Raw genomic sequence first — 18358 nt, 5'->3', positions numbered from 1 at the left:
CAGCCACGTGTGGGGACAACCTCCCCAGTTCCTCCAGGTCCACAGACAGCTGAACCCTGCCTCCTGCTTCCCACTGCCCAGGGCCGGGGTCAGGGACGTCCTCCTGTTTAAGAGATGGGGAGCCAGGCATGCGCCAGCAGCCCTCAGCCAGGCTGACCTCCAGTGGGAAAGAGTAGGGAGAGGGGCTGTGTCTAACATCTGGCCCTGGAGACTTCCAGTAACTGGAACGTGAGCAGAGGTGCAGGGTGCAGTCCTGGCAGGGCCATCCCTGTTGGAAGGCCTGGTTAGCATATAGTTGTTAGCATGCACTGGGTAGCATGAAGTGGGCTGCATACAGTGGTTAGCGTATCGTGACTAGCATAGGCCGTGCTTCCTCCAAAATAAGACCTAACTGGAAAATAAGCCGTAGCATGATTTTTCAGGATACTCGTAATATAAAATAAGCCCTAATGCGTCTTTTGGAGCAAAAATTAATATAGGACCTGGTCTTATTTTCAGGGAAATATGGTAGTGACTAGCATATAGTGATTAGCATATAGTACTTAGCATAGAGTAACTAGCATAGAGTGTTTAGCATATAGCGGTTAGCATATAGTGATTAGCATATAGTAGTTAGCATAGAGTGGTTAGCACATAGTGGCTAGCAGACTGGTTAGCATATAATAGCATATAGTGATTAGCATAGAGTGATTAGCACATAATGTTTAGCATAGAGTGATTAGCATAGCGTGATTAGCATATAATGTTTAGCATAGAGTGATTAGCATAGAGCGGTTAGCATAGCGAGACTAGAATGTAAATGAAGCCAGTGAGTGGTGTTTCCTTGCGCACAGGGAAACGCTTTTTCTTCCTGGAGACTGAAAGTCACCATGATCACATTTATTCTATCAAGTTCTCGAAAAACGTGTCTCTGGGAGCCGGCAGATCATCTGAGGGAGCTGGGATTTCCTGGCACAAAACTCCCCAGAGTGTCTCTGGTTAATGTCCCCCGGTGCCTCCAGGTCACCAGCTTCCTCCTTGTAAAGAAATGAAAAGTAATGGACCCCGGGGGCCTGGGAAACCTCTGAGAAAGGTTCCTGGAACTGTGGGCATGGACATGGCTGGCTTTTGGAGTAGAAATGTCTCCCTGTGGCCTTTTAAAAAATCTGAAGCAATATTCAAATATTTGGAAATTTCTCTCAAAGAATTGGAATATCTGGACCTTTGGGCCACAACTCCAGCAGGTGGGGGGACAGTGTTGACAGAGGGGCTGCTGTCCCTGTGCACTCAGCATGTCTCTCCCTGTCCTCCCTGGTCCCTTCCCCCACTCAGCCTTGCCAGGTGTTAACCCCTTAGTCACGGTGTCCTGAAGGGCCTGGGGGGAGCCCAGGAGAGGGCCAGGTGCAGGTCCTCGTGGGGCTGGGAAGCACCTGTTTACCGACGTTAGAGACACATTTCCAGTATTCCACACGTACAGCGGTTACAGCTCAAAGCCACCCGTGGGGAGGGTGGTGGCAGCTGACTGGGTCCTGAGCCCCCCCACAGCTCTGGCCTGTCTGGGTCCTGATACCATCCCAGACATGCCCTTGGAAGCAGTGCTCATGTCATTGGAACACATGCCCTTCCTTCTCCGCCCTCTTGCATCTCTTTGGCTTTGGTTCCAGGTCTGTTTGCAGAGGAAGGGAGTAGGACAAAGCCACATCACCCACTGTGCAGACTCACCTCTCAGGACTGGGGGGGGGGGTCCTGCCAGTCCCCCCTGAGCCCCCAGGCTTGAGCTATTCTCTCACCCCCTCCTTCCCTGTCTCTCTCCCTCCTCATCTCTGTCTCTCAGCCCCCTCCCCCCATCCTCCCCCCATCTCTCTCTCTCTCTCTTTTCCTCTCCCTCCCCCCACTCTGTCTCTCTCTCCCTTTCTCTCTGATTTAGTCATTGAACTAACAAGGCCAAGGGTGATCATTAAAAGCCCATAATCTCAAAAGAGACACTTCATACCCAAGCAGGGATTTGAAATTGCACAAGGTCAGTGCATTAAGTCCCCGAGCAGAGCACTGAAAGCCCCCACGCCCCCACTGCTGGCTCCAAGTGACAATGGCTGACTCTGGTGCCCAGCTCCTCCAGGGCCATTTCCGTTTCAATTGGGCTGACCGCTGTCTTGGAGCATTGTCACCGCAGACCATTACTCCAAGCTCTTTTCTCTCCACTCAGATTGCTCTATCGATCTGAGGTGACTATTGTCATTTATTGTGGGCAGAGGCTGTCACTTTGCCAGGACTGCACAATGAAGCATGATCGTGAAAACCTCGGGGCGGGGGACTCAGCCACGACACCCCTCACCCTGCCAAGGCAGAGGCGCTGGCAGCCCTGGCCTAACCAGGAGGAGAGATCTCTGCACAAGCCTGGTCCTGCCTCCTGGACCAAGTTTTCACAGGGACACAGCCGGGCGGTGACTTCCTGCCTCTGAGCTGAGACGCTCCTTCTCTGCCTGCTCTGGACTTAGGGGGGCAGCCATGGGCTGGCTCATTGGGAGCCCCAGGCCGGTCCATCCAACCCCCTTGTCAGGTGCAGGGACCTTCTCATCTGTCCCCAGCACCATCCCTCAGGCCGTCTGGGCCCCCACCCTCCATTCTGAGGCTCTCAGGGCCATGGGACATGGATGGTCCACGAGGGGTAATTGATGGGGGCGTCACTCCCTGGTGACCTGTGAGGGACTTGGAGTCTGCTGTTGGTGGATGGTCCAGGGGATGGTGACAGAAGGAAGACTGCGCTGCCCCCACCCTGGGCGATGCTCCGGGTCACCTGAATGAGGCAGAATAGTTGCTGGAGCTACACCCAATCCCTGGCACTCTGGTGCCCGAGGTGTGTGGTCTCTCTCAGGGGCCTCCTCTGACCTCAGATTCTTCCTCTGATAGCTCCACCAGGGTCCTGCTAGCACATAGTCTGCCTTTGTGCAGATTAGAAAAGGCACCTATTCCAGGGGACACCGAGATTCCTGGGCAGTGGACCCTGGGCCCTTCCTGCCTGCCTGCCCCCTGCACCCCCTTTAGTTCCCCCCTCCGGCCCCTCCTGCACCCTTGCTCCCCCTACCCCCACCCTTCCGGTTCCTCTTTCCCCCCCCTCCCCCCCTCCCCCCCTCCCCCCCACCCCTTCCGCCCTCCCTGACCCCCTGCCCTCCCTGCCCACCCTGAGCAGGCACAATCTTTCCACCATGTGGGGCAACCCTGACTGGGCCCAGAGAAGACAGTTTTCAGGTTAAAATGTGTTTATGCAACACTTGCTTCCAGGAATTCACCCCAGGGAAGTAATCCAAGGTGCGCGCTGAGATTTACGGTCACAGCAGTGTTGTTTATAATGGCAGAAATTGGGAGACATTAAATAATTGGGCATTATTCTCACAGCATTCCAAAAGTGCATTAAAAATAATGCTTTGTGTGCATGAGGCCGTCTCTACAAGGGTGCCCATCGCAGGTTTATTCATGGTAACCAAAGACTGAACTAAATGTCTGCTGATCAGAGCCGCTTAAATCAATTGTGGCATCTGTGCAATGAGGGACGGGAGATTTGTTCACCCAGAAAAGGAAGGTGGTATAAAATAAAAAATGTACGTAGCGTGCTACCGTGTGTGGAAGGATGGTAGGTAGATAGATGGATGATAGGTAGGTAGGTAGGTAGATAGATGTATAAACTTGTGCGTCTCCAGACTACCTCTGGAAAAACCCACAGAAACGGGGTCAGGCCACCAGGAGACTTTGTGGCCAAAGTAACAAAGAAGAAACACTTTTTCCTTCCACTGGATCCCATTTTATACTCTATGCTTCTAACCATTGTATGAGTCTTAATTTGGGAAGGAAGTGAACAAAGCATAACCTAACACACAAATGATATGACAATGGGTGAGAGCATCTGTTTTTAAATAATAACAATTACTAATCCTTCTCTGCCTCCAGAATCTTCTGTCACTCTCCATAGCCTGCCAAGTTTTGTTGTGTTTCTGTTTTCTTTCTTTTTTCATAAAGGGCCCCAGAATTCAGAATTCTCTACAACATTGCAAACTCATATTTCTAGCCTTATTTCCCAGGGTCCTGTTGTACAGCAAAAATTTTTAATTGCCATCCTTTTGCATATTAACGATTCATTTAAGTTCCATTATCTGAGCTATAACAGGATTTTAAAAAAATTATTTCATTTTTTGTGCTAGGCTGAGTGGGCAGTTCTGTGGAAGTGAAGAGAGAAAATCTGGTTATTCTCCAACCTCTCAATATGTGCTTATAAAATCAAACTAGAAAAATACACCCATCAGGGAATAAGTAAGTACAAAAAGTATTGCATTTTAAGCCAATCAGGCTGCCTTGAAAACTTTAAAATTAGATGCATTCTGTATAAAACTTGTGGGAGAACCTGACCTTCAGAAGGCTTGAACAGTGGGTTGCCTGGCGGAGCCATTCTTTTCCCCCTTAGATTTTATTTTTATTTTCTTAAAATGACTTGGATTTTAAAAATTTTCTCCCATTTTATACTCTGTGCTTTTTAACTGTTGCATGATTCTTGGGGGAGGAAGTGAACAAAATGTAACGTAACATGCAAATAGATGCGAATGGGTGAGAGCATCTTGGCCACCTCGAGACTGGCCAGTGCTGCCCACCCTGGGGGTCCCCGGTCACAGTGGCACCCAGCTTCACACTGGGAATGAAACGCGGGGTTACAGTCTGCATTTCCAATCCCACAACCCACCCTGTGTACATTCGCAGCATTTTCATAAGCTTGTTATTAGAATAGTTTCAGATTTACAGAATTATTGCAAAGAAAATACTATTGGCTCCCATATACTCCAAACCCAGCTTCTGCACCTATGACGTCTTGCGTGTGTCACCATGATGCACCTACAGTGGTACATGCCTGCTCACTAGAGATTTCCCATCTTTCCCTAAGGACCCCAGCTAGGGACCACTCTACATGCAGTCTTCGTGTCTCCTTGGGTTATTTTGGCTCTGACAGTTTCTCAGACCTTCCTTGTTTGATGACCTTGACCTTGGGAGGAGCCCAGTCAGGTGTTTGCAGGGTGTCCCTCTGCTGGGATGTGCCTGAGTTTTTCTCTCGGTCACAGTGGGGTGATGGGTTTGCAAAGGTGAAGCGTCCTTCTCATCCCATCTTGTCCAGGGACCTGCTGTCAACACGACTCGTCACTGTTGGTGTTGACCTTGGTCACCTGGCCGAGGCCTGTCTGTCGGGTTCTCCGCTGCACAGATACCAGCTCCCCCTTTCCACGCCATCCTCTTCGGAAGGAAGTCCCTGCACAGCCCACATGTGCTGAGTGGGCGTCCTGCTCCAGCTGTGGAGGGCGGCGTGGGGGACTGCGCACAGAAGTGGGACCCTTCTGCGAGGGAGCTTGAATACCCTGCACCGTTTATTTAGCTGTTCGATGTCACCGTAAATTCACTCTGATTTATAAGCCAGCACGATCTGGTTTACTTTTTGCTCGACTTGTCCCATTGGGCCACGGGCGCTCCGTCGGTCCTGCCTTGTCACCGTGTGTGTGTGGCCACGCTTCCTTGATCTCTGGCAACACCAGATGCTCCTGCTCAGCTGTGTGTTTTCGCCCCAGCCCTGGAATAAGCCACTTCCGTCCCACAGGGGACAGGACGCTTGGTAAGCCACAGCTCCTAGTGGCAGCCGATCAGTAGATCGCTTCCGTTCAGCTGTTCCTGTCTGATACGCTAAAACACGCCGTTGCATTACTACTGTTTTTGTTGCTATCATTACGTTACTACCGTTTTTGTGGGGTCTCACGAGCAATTTTTTGGTAAGTAGCAAAGTGTCAAAGTCTGGGAATTTTTTAGTTCTTAACAAATAAAGGGGTTTGCAAAGTATTAATAATAGACATTTGGTAACCCCATTCTCCTGTGCTGTCTCGTGGGGGGTGGTGGTGAGGTGGGTACATCCAGGTGACAAATCCTCACCATCCTTAGGTTATTAATCCACAGTTAGTGCAAAGTGCGCGGGCCAGTGCAGTTTCTGCGGAAAGTGTCAGAAACCCCGCCTCTAATCAGCATGTAAAGGGAATTTGTTGGCTCACGTAATAAAGGAGTCTACATACGAGGTGTGATCAACAAACATGGTGAATGTTTAAGTTAAGAAAATTTATTACAGTAAAAGACACATTGCCATTCGTCCCCCTCAACATACCCCCCCCTGGCTTCCAACTCACGTGTCCCGTCATTCTCGCCGCTTTCTGAAGCAGCTCTGGGCGTCCTCTTTCGTGTCGTTACTTCATCCTCCATCATGACGACGCTCCATGTCACACGTCGCTTCTGGTACCGCAATTTCCTGTCAAATTAAAGCGTTGCAGTGTGTCCGCAGGCACCTCATTCACCGGATCTGGCACCGTGAGACTAATGGCTCTTCCCCAAAGTCAAAATGATTCAGGACGTCGAGGCAGCCACGAGGACGCAACGAAAGACACTCATGAAAGAGGACGCCCAGAGCTGCTTCAGAAAGTGGCGAGAATGACGGGATACGTGAGTTGGAAGCCAGGGGGGGTATGTTGAGGGGGACGAATGGCAATGTGTCTTCTACTGTAGTAAATTTATTTTTATTTAAACATTCACCGTATTGTCTGACCACACCTCGCATGTTAGCTGTACTTAGTGTGGCCTCATTCAGGCCCTGAGGGAACCACCAGGAACTTTGCTCCCTCTCCCTCTTAGCTCTGCCCTCCTCTGTGCGCATCAACCTCAGGCCCCACACGGTGTCCCCTGACAGCCCCAGAGCCCCTCCCGCTGTGACATCATCAGTGTTGCAGGACGTCTATCACATGTTCCCAAGAAGGAGCACATGACTTCCCCAAAAGCTCCTGCACCAGCCCTGAGAGGACTCTGATTGGTCCAGATTAGGTCACATGCCCAAACCCCAATCATGATGTGGCTGGTGGCACTGTGCATTTATTATGTGGACCCAGGTCACGTGATTCTCATGTAGGAAAAGGCAAGGGCCCCACCTACGCCAGGGACAGTGGTCTGACGGTAGGGAGGGGCCAGCAGCCCCCAGTGAAAAGCCACCACTGAAAGAAGGGGAGAAGTGCTGGGGAAAACAGCCTCACACGTCCACTGTGGAGAGTAACCTTTGCGGCAGGTCGCTGGGGGCTCGGGGGCTGCCGATTCTACTGACCCCTGCAAACCGTCCTGGGTGTGTCGGATTGCAGATGAGCCCAGGAGAGCATCTGTTGCGTATGTGAGCATCTCTCCTGTGCAGGCTGTGGGAAAAGGGCGGAAAGCCTGGTCTGTTTCATGAGTGACAAATTAAGTCTTTTCGTCCACAGGACTTCAGCTGTGGACTGATGGCTCAGCGAGTGGGCTCCTGAAAAAGCTTCCGCCTGCTCTATCACTCAGGACCTAAATTCCCGAGCTTCAGAGGTGGCAGGTCATTATTTTTCCTGTAGTGTGCTTGCTTGTTGGAATTTATCGTCCCAGCCTCAGTGCTGAAGCTGTTCCCTTCCCGTGATTTAGAGCATGCAGAGGGCCTGAGTCACAAAGGCTCATGGGTGTCCTCCCCGGCGGTTCTGTGCCCCGTCATCAACTGCTGCACCTGGTCTGTGTGTGTGTGTGTGTGGGGGGGAACGGGGCTGCGGAAGAGCCCAGATCGCTGCTGGGCCAGTGGGCAGGTCTGGGCGTGGGGGAAGCTCTCCACATGCCTGGAGTTCCAGGAGAGGCGGCAGGACACCCTCTCTGGGCAGGAGCAGGGGAAGAGCACAGCCTCACCTGAGCTGGAATTCAGTCCTTGCAGCCATGTGACTTGGGGCAATGATGTCACGACTCAGACCCAGCTTCCCCACCTGTGAAGTGGAGACAAGTGTCACGCTGACATCACTGAGTTGTAGTAAATGGTGACCTGCTCGCTACAGCAGCGTGGACACATCACAGCCTCCGTGTGCTGCCTGAACTTGTCCTCTCACCCTGAGAGCTCTGCTCCTCCCAGGAGCCCTCCTTCCGGCTCGTTCCTCAGCTCCGGCTTCTCCATCCGGACCCTCAGCTCATTCTGGGACCTGCTGTCAGCGAGTCGTGACTGTTAATGTTGATCTTGACCGACAAAGCTGAAGCCGCTCCTGCACAGTCGTCTGGTCAACCCAGGGTCAGGCCTTAGACCCACCCCAGCTGGGCCGCCCACTTCCCAGGCAGAGAGAGCCTCAGTCCATGTGCCCACAGCACGTGTTTCCTAAGCATGTGCTACATGCCAGCACTCAGCAGTGGGAGGTCACCAGTGAAGAGGGTGAGGGTGCACTCACGGGCTCGGGGCCACATGTTCCTGCAGGCTTTGTGACAGAGAGAGCAGACAGGGTGGTGATCGTCCTCCCTCTGCCTCTGACCCACTCAGGCCACAAGGCAGGGGCACAGATGGAGGGGCACAGACCCTGTCACAACCCGCTTCCCTCTGGAGCAGCCTGACTGCCTGTCTGAAGGTTCTTCCCACAGAGCAGAGCAGCTCTCAGAGGTATTGGCCGCCCAGCCCGGTGGGAGTGTGTCCGCGGCCCCTTCTGAGGCCCAGCAGCCGGCTTCTCCTGCCCCCTGCCCATCTGTGGGCCAGGGCCCTGCACACCTGTGCGCCCAGAGAGCCTGGCTGGACATGTGCAGGTTCTGTGTCCCCGTGGGGCCTGTCGCAGGTCAGCCATGAGACAGGCAGGGCCTCCGTCTCTATGTCATTCTCTGGGGTGCTATTCTTCTGATAAAACCCTGCCAAAGATTGTGCACATGTGACTGTGAGCGTGGGAGTGTGTGTGTGCTCACATGCAGCTTTCTATAGAATCATCCAACTCAAGTGTTCACATTGGTCCCACAATGAGTAATAACAACGACACACACTTATGTGGCTCTTACTGTCTGCCAGGCACTGTACTAAGCATAGGTAGGTAGGAAGATGGATGGATGGATGGATGGTGGCTGGTGGATGGATGGATGGACGGGTGGGCAGTGGATAGACATTACGGACATTCATTTAATCATCTCAGCACCCACAGTGTCACAGAAGTACCGTTCACAGAATGAACAAACAAGTGTGTAGAACAGGTCGCGATCCAATCAGTAATAAATGGTTGTATATATGAATTGTGCACATTTCACAGCAGTGAAAATGCACATTAACATTCTCTAACACAGATGGCTCTCAAAAGCGTGAGCTGGACAAAACGAATCACAGATCACGGGCTGGACAGTCTCCTCATACAAATGTGCAGAGTGACAGCAATTGATTGTGTGTTAAGGACGCATTTATGGGGGTAGAGCACAGATAAAGGCATGGGACAGAGCGGGATACAAGACTGGGGTGATGGCTGCCTCAGAGGGAGGGGACGGAGTTTGGGTGGGACTCAGGAGGGGCAGCCATGGTGCTGATGACGCACCCGATCTGAAGGACCTCAGGGCACCGGCACATGGGACCTTCCGCCCAGTCCCTCTGGTGTCTCTTCCCTGCCTGTTGCCGTGCAGGTGACTGTGGTGACAGACCGGAGTGTGGGGCTCGGGTGGCGGCTCCTTTCTGAGCCCTGCCTCCCCTCTGTTCTCTCATAAGCCATCCTCGATGGTCAGGCCCTGCTTCTCCAGGGCGATTACGTTACTGAATTACCCTAAACTCTTGTGGAGACTTCCGTGTGGGGTTGCTATGGCACCTGTCACCATGGTAGCAGCGCCCAGTAGCTGAAACCCGATGTGTGTCTGTGGAGGGGACTGAGCTGCGTCAGTGTCAGAAGTGCAGATGCCTGCGGAATGTGACCCTCACGGCAGTTTTGTCCCTGGTCCCCCTTCCTGGGGACATCCAGGGCTCCTAACCTCCACCTGCGCCCAGGGCCAAGGGGCTACATGTGCTCTGCAGGGTCTTCCTCGCCCCACCTCCCTGGGCCCCTGCCTGGCGCGTCACATCTCTGTCCACACAGGCAACCTGCCTGCGTCCCCCTCCTCACTCCAAGGGGACAGCTACGGGTGGCAGAGAAAGCAGGGGGCCCCTCATGTGTCTTCCCACGCCAGCCCTCCTGAGCCTTGCTCACCTGAGGCCAGCCTGGCCCAGCTGGTGTGCAGGGCACCAGGCTCTGCCCGCCTGAGGTCCGTCCTCCTGCCCCTCCCCGGCCCTCTGGACAGGAAGCGTGAGGTGACCCTTCTCAGGTGGGAGGCAGAGCAGGTGGATGTGGGTCTAGAAAGGTCTGCAGGGCTATGTTCCCACGCCAGGTCCTGTGGTTGGCGAGAACGCCTGCCCCCACCTGTCCTGGCTCCCGGCCCTCACCTGGGCTGCAGGCTGCAGGAAGTCAGACCTGGTTAGAGCCCACCTGGCCCCTCACTCACTCACCTGCTCAGCTGGTGCCTGAGGTTCCACATCCAGGGTTCTTTCTGCTCCTTCTGGGATGGACACGTGTGTTACGCGTTTGTGTGTGCATGCGCGCGCGCACGTGTGTACATACATGTGCAGGTATCTGTACACAGGTGTGCATGTATGTGCATATACACATGTGTGCATGTAGGTGTGTGTGTGCCCCAGCCCCACCTCTCAGGAACCACATTCCCGCTTTAGTCTCTTCATTAGAGGGGTCAGACCCCACCTCCCGGCGCTCGTGGTTGGCATGTGAGCCCACTGGTCACTGGGACGCTCTGTCCCCCTGGCCACAGCGAAGGCTCAGTAATGAGCTTGAGCTGGACCATTGGGGTCACCTCCCCGGCTGGAGCTCCCAGGAAAACTGCTCTCCAAATCCTGGGCCCTGAGGGCTGAGAGCATGGGGTGCCGGCGCCCCCTGGTGCCACCACCTGGTAGTGTCAGGAGAGAGCAGCCTGATGCCGCGTCAGGCTCAGGACCCAGCGTCAGGCTCAGGACCCAGCGTCAGGCTCAGGACCCAGCGTCAGGCTCAGGACCCAGCGTCAGGCTCAGGACCCAGCGTTGCCCCAGGCCTGCACCCCGTGAATTGCCCTTCCGTGCCAGCCCACAGATCCCTTTGCCCTCTTGATTTAAACTGTATGAAACTGGATTTCTTGCTTTTAATACCTAGGAAGTTCTTTCTCACTCAATTCCAAGCCTTATCACATAAATCACACGAGAGGCTAGTGAGTTTTGCCGTTGGAGGACGGCCGTGGGCCGGGTGACTGGTGAGAATACCCTTCATCTTACCTGCCCTGCCCCCACTGCTGGGGCCCAGATTCCATCTCATTTTCTGTGATTGCCAAGAGCCGCTGGCTGAGGCGGGGAGGCTGGAAGGGAGCGGACGTGGCTGTAAGCCATCCTGCCCATCAAACGCTCCTTTCCTGCCATCTCCTCTTATTCTGCCGATGTTTCCATCATCTTTTTAAGGAGCGCCCGCGGTTCACTTGCTGACGTGGCCCTGCCCCCGGGCATGAACGGCGACTAACAGTAAGGCTGATGGGGGCTCCCCTGTGTGGGGTGTGCTTTCGTGCCCCGTGTTCCATGCAGTATCTCCCATGCCAGGCAGGGTCCACCCCCTCAGAATCTGCCTCCACTTGCTAAGTTTGCACATTTAGAAGGTTGACCTATGGTGCCCTCAGGGAAGCAGGAGGGTCTGACTGCAGGGCCATCAGAGGCTGATGGGAGAGGAGGGCTCTGGAAGAGGGACCTTTCCTGTGTGTCCTGCCCCTGCCGCCACCTGCAGGCTGAGTGACACCAGGGTGGGGTGCGTTCCCTCCTCTGTTGGCCTCAGCGGCTCTCTCCTAGGCTCCGGTGCCACTTATTCTTGTTGTTTTTGCTTAATGTTAAAAGTGGTGAAGTGTCAGGGGTTTTTGGTTACGAGTCACAGAATCGCATTTCAAACCAGCTTAGTCAGAAAAGAGCGTGTGTAGCCTCCCGTAACCAATGAGCTCACAGGCCTGTGTCCGTGCTCACAGCTGGCTCCCAGAGGAGGCTGAGCTGGCGCCCCGGCAGCTTCCAGGCCAGCAGAAGGCGGGGCCTCTGACAGGAGTTCCAGCGGGGGTCCAGCCCTGAACCCAAGACGGGGGCCAGGCCAGGGCTGTGTCCACTCTGCCCTGAGAGTGCATGGCGGCCAGCGTCCCTGAGCCTGTGGTCCATGTGCCCTAGGAGCCCAGACAGAGCGTCCCCTCTGGGGAGGGCTGTGCCCAAGACCTTGAAGCCCTTTCCTGAGAGCTGGAGCCCTGCTGTCCCTGCCCCTCACACCTCTCGGGGGCCATTCATGGAGCATCTGTGCAGGTGTGGCCGAGCCGCAGGGCCACCCCTGAGTGACAGTGACGGGCCCGTGGCACCTGCAGCTGGTGCTTGCCCGCAGCCTCCCTTTTGGAATTGCACACACTCATCTTACTGCTCTGTGTACAGTCTTGGTTTCCAAATGACTCTGTGGGATCTCCCCACGCCATTGTTTCCTACCCTGCTGTCCTGTTTCCCATCACCCACGAGGACAGTGCCGCGATGGAGTCCAGTCACAGAGCCAGATGAGCTGTGAGCCGGGCCTGGGTGAGCCCAGGGCTACTTGATGTGTGGCCTCATGTCAGCGAACAGCTCTCCGTACCTGGTGTCTCCTTTTCTGGGGTGGGGTGTGGGTGTCAGCCGGGCTGCTGGATGCACCATTTCTGCAACTTAGATTCCCATGAACGTCCCCCGGGGCCTCTTCAAGGATGGTGCTGGATGTGAGGGCCTTCCCAGCCCCGCCACCCAGCTGGCCCACCTCCTCTCTGCACTCCCAGATGGACTGTGAGTCCCCAGGCGTCCCCACAGCTCCTGGCACCCAGCCCAGCTCATGGCAGGCAAAGCTCCAGCTGGTGTCACTGGCCTGACCCAGAGCTCTGCTGACTCGCAGAGTTGGGCCCTCACAAGCATGGCTGGAGGGAAGGGTCTGGGCCAGGAGTCATAAAGGACAACAGTGAGCCTGCAGCAGGTGCCGAGCTGCCGAGGGACGGCCTGAGAAGCACAGCAACAGCAGGGATCAGAGCTGCATGGAACCCCATGAACAAACAGATGCATAGTTGTTCGCCACAGGGGGTAGAAATGGGTGGGGGACTGGAGGGGCTGAGGGCAGGGCCTGGTGTCCACAGAGGGTCCAGAAGAGCCGTCTGAGGGACACTGGTGATGCCTGGAAGAAGTGGAGACCAGGAGAGCGGCCTTCCCCCCAGAGGGCAGCCAGGGGAAAGGCCTGAGGGGGGACAGGTGGAGCCCGGCTGGGGAGGAGGGTGGGGTGGGGAAGAAAATCTGGCCACCGGAGGGGCTTTGTCCGCCTTTGAAGACCAGGCTCCTCTCTGGATTTTGTTCCGAGGATGCAGGGAACCATCGGAGGGCTAGGAGCAGGGATGACACGATCTGTTTCATCTTCTAAACCGTCCCCTTGCCTGCCCACCACTTCTCACTTCAAAGCCAGTACCCGGGGACTCGGGCACTTCCGCCTGCATCCCAGCTCCGGGAGACTGGGTGGGAGGACAGCTGACATGTATTTCATCACACCTGAGCCCCCGGCTCCCTCCAGCTAGCCCTGCACTTGGGGTGGCCTTGGCAGTGCTTTGTCTGATTAGTAGCTGATAATTCATTGAAATGAAATTCCCTGGCAGGCATGTTCATTACGGCTGCTGCAGAGAAGGGTGGGCTCCCGGCCCCTCACTGGTTCCAGCACGGTCTTCGTGGGGGCCCGATTGCCTGGTCAGCCTCTGACGCAGCCTCTTGTTCAGACAGGAGGGGACCTCAGGGTCCGGCGAGGCCAGGTGTCCTGGCGGAGCTGCAAACCTCTCTCCAACACTGCCTCGTTGGATCGCATACGTTTTGGTGTGGGCTGTGAACTTCCATTTGTCGCAAGGTATTTTCTAATTTCCCTCGTGATTTCCTTTTTGACCCATTGATGGATCAAGAGTGTGTTGTTTAATTTCCACGTATTTGTGAATTCCTGGTGTTTCTTGGCTACTGATTTCCAGTTTTGTTCTATTTTCGTGGGAAAATACTTGGTATGAGTTCAGTCTTCCTGTTATAAATTTGTTGACACTTGTTTTATGGTCTAAGTGTGGCGTCTTCTGGAGAACGCCGCCTGCGTGCCTGACAAAACTCGGCAGAGTGCTGTGTGTCTGGTAGGCCAGCGGGTCACCAAGGTGTGACCTTCAGCCGACTGGTCTGCTCTGTGTTGAAAGGATTCCTGCATCTCCTCCCGTGACTGTGTCACCGTCTTGTTCTCCCTTCAATCTCTCCGCGCTCGCTTCCTACCCGTAAGAGTGTTGTGTTAGGTACTTATTCACAATTGTCACATCTTTCAGGTGGCTTTTTACCCTTCTGTGACATTCCTCTTTGTATCTCATGACAGTTTTTGACCTGAAGTGTATTTTGTGGGACATAAGTACACTTATCCCTGAGCTCTGCGTGGAGCGTCCCCACCCCTGGCATCAGCCTGTGTGTGTCCTCACGTCTCAAGTGAGGGTCCCGTGGGCCACATACAGTTGGGTCTTGTTGTCACCCACCCACCGCTCTGTCCCTTGACTAGGAGGTCACTCTGTTTGCACTTAACGTAACTACTGATAGCGAATGGTTTTCTGCTGCCGTTTTGCTTGTTGTTTTCTGTGTGTCTTTAGTTAGTCCCCGTTTTTCTCACTTGCTGCCTTTCTTTGTGTTGCATTGAATTTCTTTTGTGACATGTTTGATCCCTTCTCATTTTCTTTTGTGCAGCCTCCACAGTTGTGTTCTTTGTGGCTACCAAAGGGATTACATAAAACACCTTACAGCTGTAACAACCTGTTTTAAATGGATGGCAACTTAACTTCAATCGCATGTAAAACCCTACTCGTTTACCCACCCAACACTTTGTATTATTGATGGCACAGTTCCATCTTTTTGTATTTTGCATCCATTCACACAGTATAGTTGCCTCATGAAGCTTTGTGGACCACATCTGTTGTCAAGGTGATTCTTCTGTGGGGAGCGAAGTCGGGGGCTCCCCATTCTGCCATCTTGCTTTCTAACGGGCAGCCAAGATCACCTCACGTCACAGCCCCTGGACGCCCTGGACGTCTGTCCTGCTGCCTGAGCAGCCCCTGAGAAAGCGTGCAGAAAAGAGCTGGCCTGAACCACCATCCTGAGAAGGGCTGCCGGCAGGGCTGTCCCTGGTCAGTCTGGAGACTGGGCTGCAGACAGTTGTTACGTTGATAGAAATCTTTCCCTTGGTGGTGAGATGGGCTGTGCACTGTCCGCTGTCACGAGGTGAGCCCGTCGGCTGTGGTCACTGGTTCCTGCGCTGCCCAGCTAGACTCAGGGGCCTGGGGCTTGGTCTGGGGAAGACCCTCAAGCGGGCTTGGGGTCTGGTTCCTCTGTTCACAGCAGCTGGCCTGGGCACAGCTGTCACGCCATCAGCTAAGTGGAGCTGTGAGAGAATGAGCCGATTAGGTTTTCCCGTGGGTGTTTGAGCCACTGCCCAGGGCTGTGTCTGAACTGCCTGTGCAAGCAACAGACACCTGCTTTCCTCCCGGAGTCTGGAATTCGGGCATGTGCCAGGCAGAGGGTGCCTACCTGGCCAGCCCCCAGTGAAACCTCTGGGCACCGAGTCTCTGCTGAGCTTCCTTGGTGACAGGTGTGTGTGACTCTGCAGGGAGAGGGTTCCGGAAGCTGGAGCATCGTGTCCCCTGCACTTGAGGGTCACCCAGCCCCTGGCTGCGCTCACCCCGCCTGGCCCCTCCAGCCTAGGGAGACAGCAGCTTCCTGTGTGCCCCCACCCTGCTCTCAGCCACTTCACATCTTTATAATCAGGGTCTTCGCTGAATTTCTGTCACTGAACTCCCTGCCGTGCTCCCACCTCCCTCACTGGCTCCACACCAGTCAGTCAGTAGCTGTCACTTCCCTGCCATAAAAATGTCCCCTTGGAGCCTTGTACCTGGGGGTAGGGGCGGAGAGGAGGCCCAGCTGGAGCCACCGGCCTAGGCGGCAGGCCTGCCCTGACCCATGCACTGCGTGTCCGTTTTGCCCTGCGGCGTGATGTCCTGTCATTGCCTCTGAGGAGCAGACGGCCTAGCTCCTCCTGCGTCTGCTTCACCTCACACAGAATGCTGATGTGACTTCTTACCTCCAACTCAGTGAGCAGGACACATGTTCAGGTGTGAAGCGGCTGTTACATGCGCAGCCTGGAGTAAGATCAGGGCCGCAGACCGACGACAGGTAGGCAGGCAGGCAGCCCTGGCGACCAGACTCCACGTCCTGTCCTGTCCGGAGCCCTGCTGGCTCACCTGGGAGCTGGGTGGAGCTGGCGTCTCCTAATTTGCTAACCACCCTCCACTCCCACTGTAACTGAGGGAGGTTCCCCCTTCCCCCCCTTGGACCGTGGGGACCAGAGGTTTGGCACCACACTCTCACGCCTGCTGCCAGGCTCTCGCCATCTGCTGGTCACAGGGTTTGGCTTGGATGGGGCCGTGACCTCCGTTGGGCACGTCTGATGGAATTTCAGGCCCGCAGAGAGCATAAGAGCCTGCGCCGTGAGCTGTGAGTGGACATGTGCCCCTGGATGAAGAGAGGCCCCGTGTCTGAGTCAGAGACAGACAACCCTTAATGACGTCCTTTGAACCCGGGGGTCCTCCAGACGTGAGGCTGGGCCTCCACCGGCCCGGCAGCTGGCAGTCACGTGAGCAGCACTGCTTCAGGGCCACGTCAGCGCGGCTTTCACTGTTGCCCACGACTGACTGAGCCCTGGTGAACGCAGTAGTTAATGTCACCATGTTGTGTGTGTGAAACCCTGAGAATAAACCTGGGGAGGAGGTGACAGGTCCCGTGCTCAGTGACTCTCTCCTGGGGCGGGGGCGCGGGACAGAAGTGGGAGGCTTTATGGTTATTGAAACAAGTAAGATAAGCTGCTGCTGCTTCAGGAGGCTGCTGCCATCATCCCGTCGAGTGGTGGCAGTGAGCTGATCAGGACCCCGTCCCCAGAGGTGGCCTGGAGGTCACGCACTGCCACCACCTGAGGAAGAAGCAGCCTCTCCGGCCTCCGACAGTGCGCGGACATGTACTCTTCAACGCAAAACATTCAATTTGACAGAACTCAGAAACTTCTTTCAAAGCTTGAATTTTAACCAGCTGTCCCGGTGCCTGGGCAGTGGGTTGAGCTTTCACAGGAAAACCTAATCGGCTCATTCTGTCACAGCTTCACTTAACAGCCTAGCTGACCGCGTGGCAGCTGTGCCAGCCAGCTTCTGTGAACAGAGGACCCAAAGCCCGCTTGAGGGTCTCCCCCAGACCAAGCCCCAGACCCCTGAGTCTAGCTGGGCAGCACAGAAACCAGTGACCACAGCCTCAGGCTCCCCTCGTGACAGCGGACGGTGCACAGGAGAAGGCAGGAAGGAGAAAGCGCCCCTTCGGTCAGCCATTCACTTACCCGACATGTATTTCTCGATCCTGCTTTGTGCCGGGCTCTGTGTTACGCACTGAAATACAACTTTGAGTAGAACAGCCCCTCCACCCCCTATGGGGCTTATACTACAGGGTGAGACGGGCATTTATTAAAAAACAGCCTGTGAACTGGTGATTGGAGCTCTGAGGGGGTGGGGCAGAGGTCTGCCGGGGACAGTCGTGCAGGTTGGGCACTGCCCAACTCGGGCAGACAGTTCACAGCCCAGTCGTCCTAGAGTCACTGGGATGGTGTCCCAACAGATGGCAGTAAAGTGTCCAGGGAAGGCTCCATTTCTCATTGACCCAAAGTCGTCTCCTGGGCTCACAGCCCTGGGAGGAGGGGGTCCTGCCAGGATGGTACGGAGCCTGGGACCCTCACTTCCAGGGAGCCCTCTCCCCAACCCCACTCCTAACCAGGGCACCACTAGTCTTGGCCCCACCCACAGATTCAGGAGGGGACCCCGAGCTCAAATGTCCTCAGGTCCAGACGGGAACGGTGCGAGTGCAGGTGCCTGGAGGTGAGTACTAGGGAGGGGTGGGGCCTGTGGAGAACTGGGTAGGCCTCCCTCCCCAGGGCAGTGACCTTCACGGCACACAGACAAGTCTGAGCAGCCAAGCTCCCCTCTCCAGGGGCTTTTGCAGCCCAGATCTTGGGGGGTGCAGGGGCGGCCGAGCCTGGACATTTGCTCTGGGGGAGGGGGCTCGGCTTCAAAAACGTCCTGCTGAGAAACGCAGGGCTGGCTGGGCTCACGGTGTGTGTCTGAAGGGCTGGCGTGTGGGAAGCCCTGTCAGGAGCAGACGCCGTCCCGTGCAGCAGTCAGACTGGTGCTGGAACTGACACTGGGCGCCCAGTGGGAAAGGCCCCCCACATGTCAGTCGTGGGCTAGTCAGAGGCACTGAGGGCGGCAGGGAGACACAGCCTTGGAGAGCTGATGGGGTGTCAGACTGGCTGTGTGCCAGGGCAGGCTTCCCTGCCCAGCTCTGGCACGGGGGTGAGCAGGCGACAAGGACTGGTTGTCACGAGTACCGTGTCTCCACGAGGCTGGTGTCTCAGAACCC

The sequence above is a fragment of the Rhinolophus sinicus genome, chromosome 9, assembly GCF_057876585.1.
Source record: "Rhinolophus sinicus isolate RSI-liver-muscle chromosome 9, RSI-T2T, whole genome shotgun sequence".
NCBI classification, from domain to species: Eukaryota; Metazoa; Chordata; class Mammalia; order Chiroptera; family Rhinolophidae; genus Rhinolophus; species Rhinolophus sinicus.
This window is presented reverse-complemented; position numbering follows the sequence as displayed.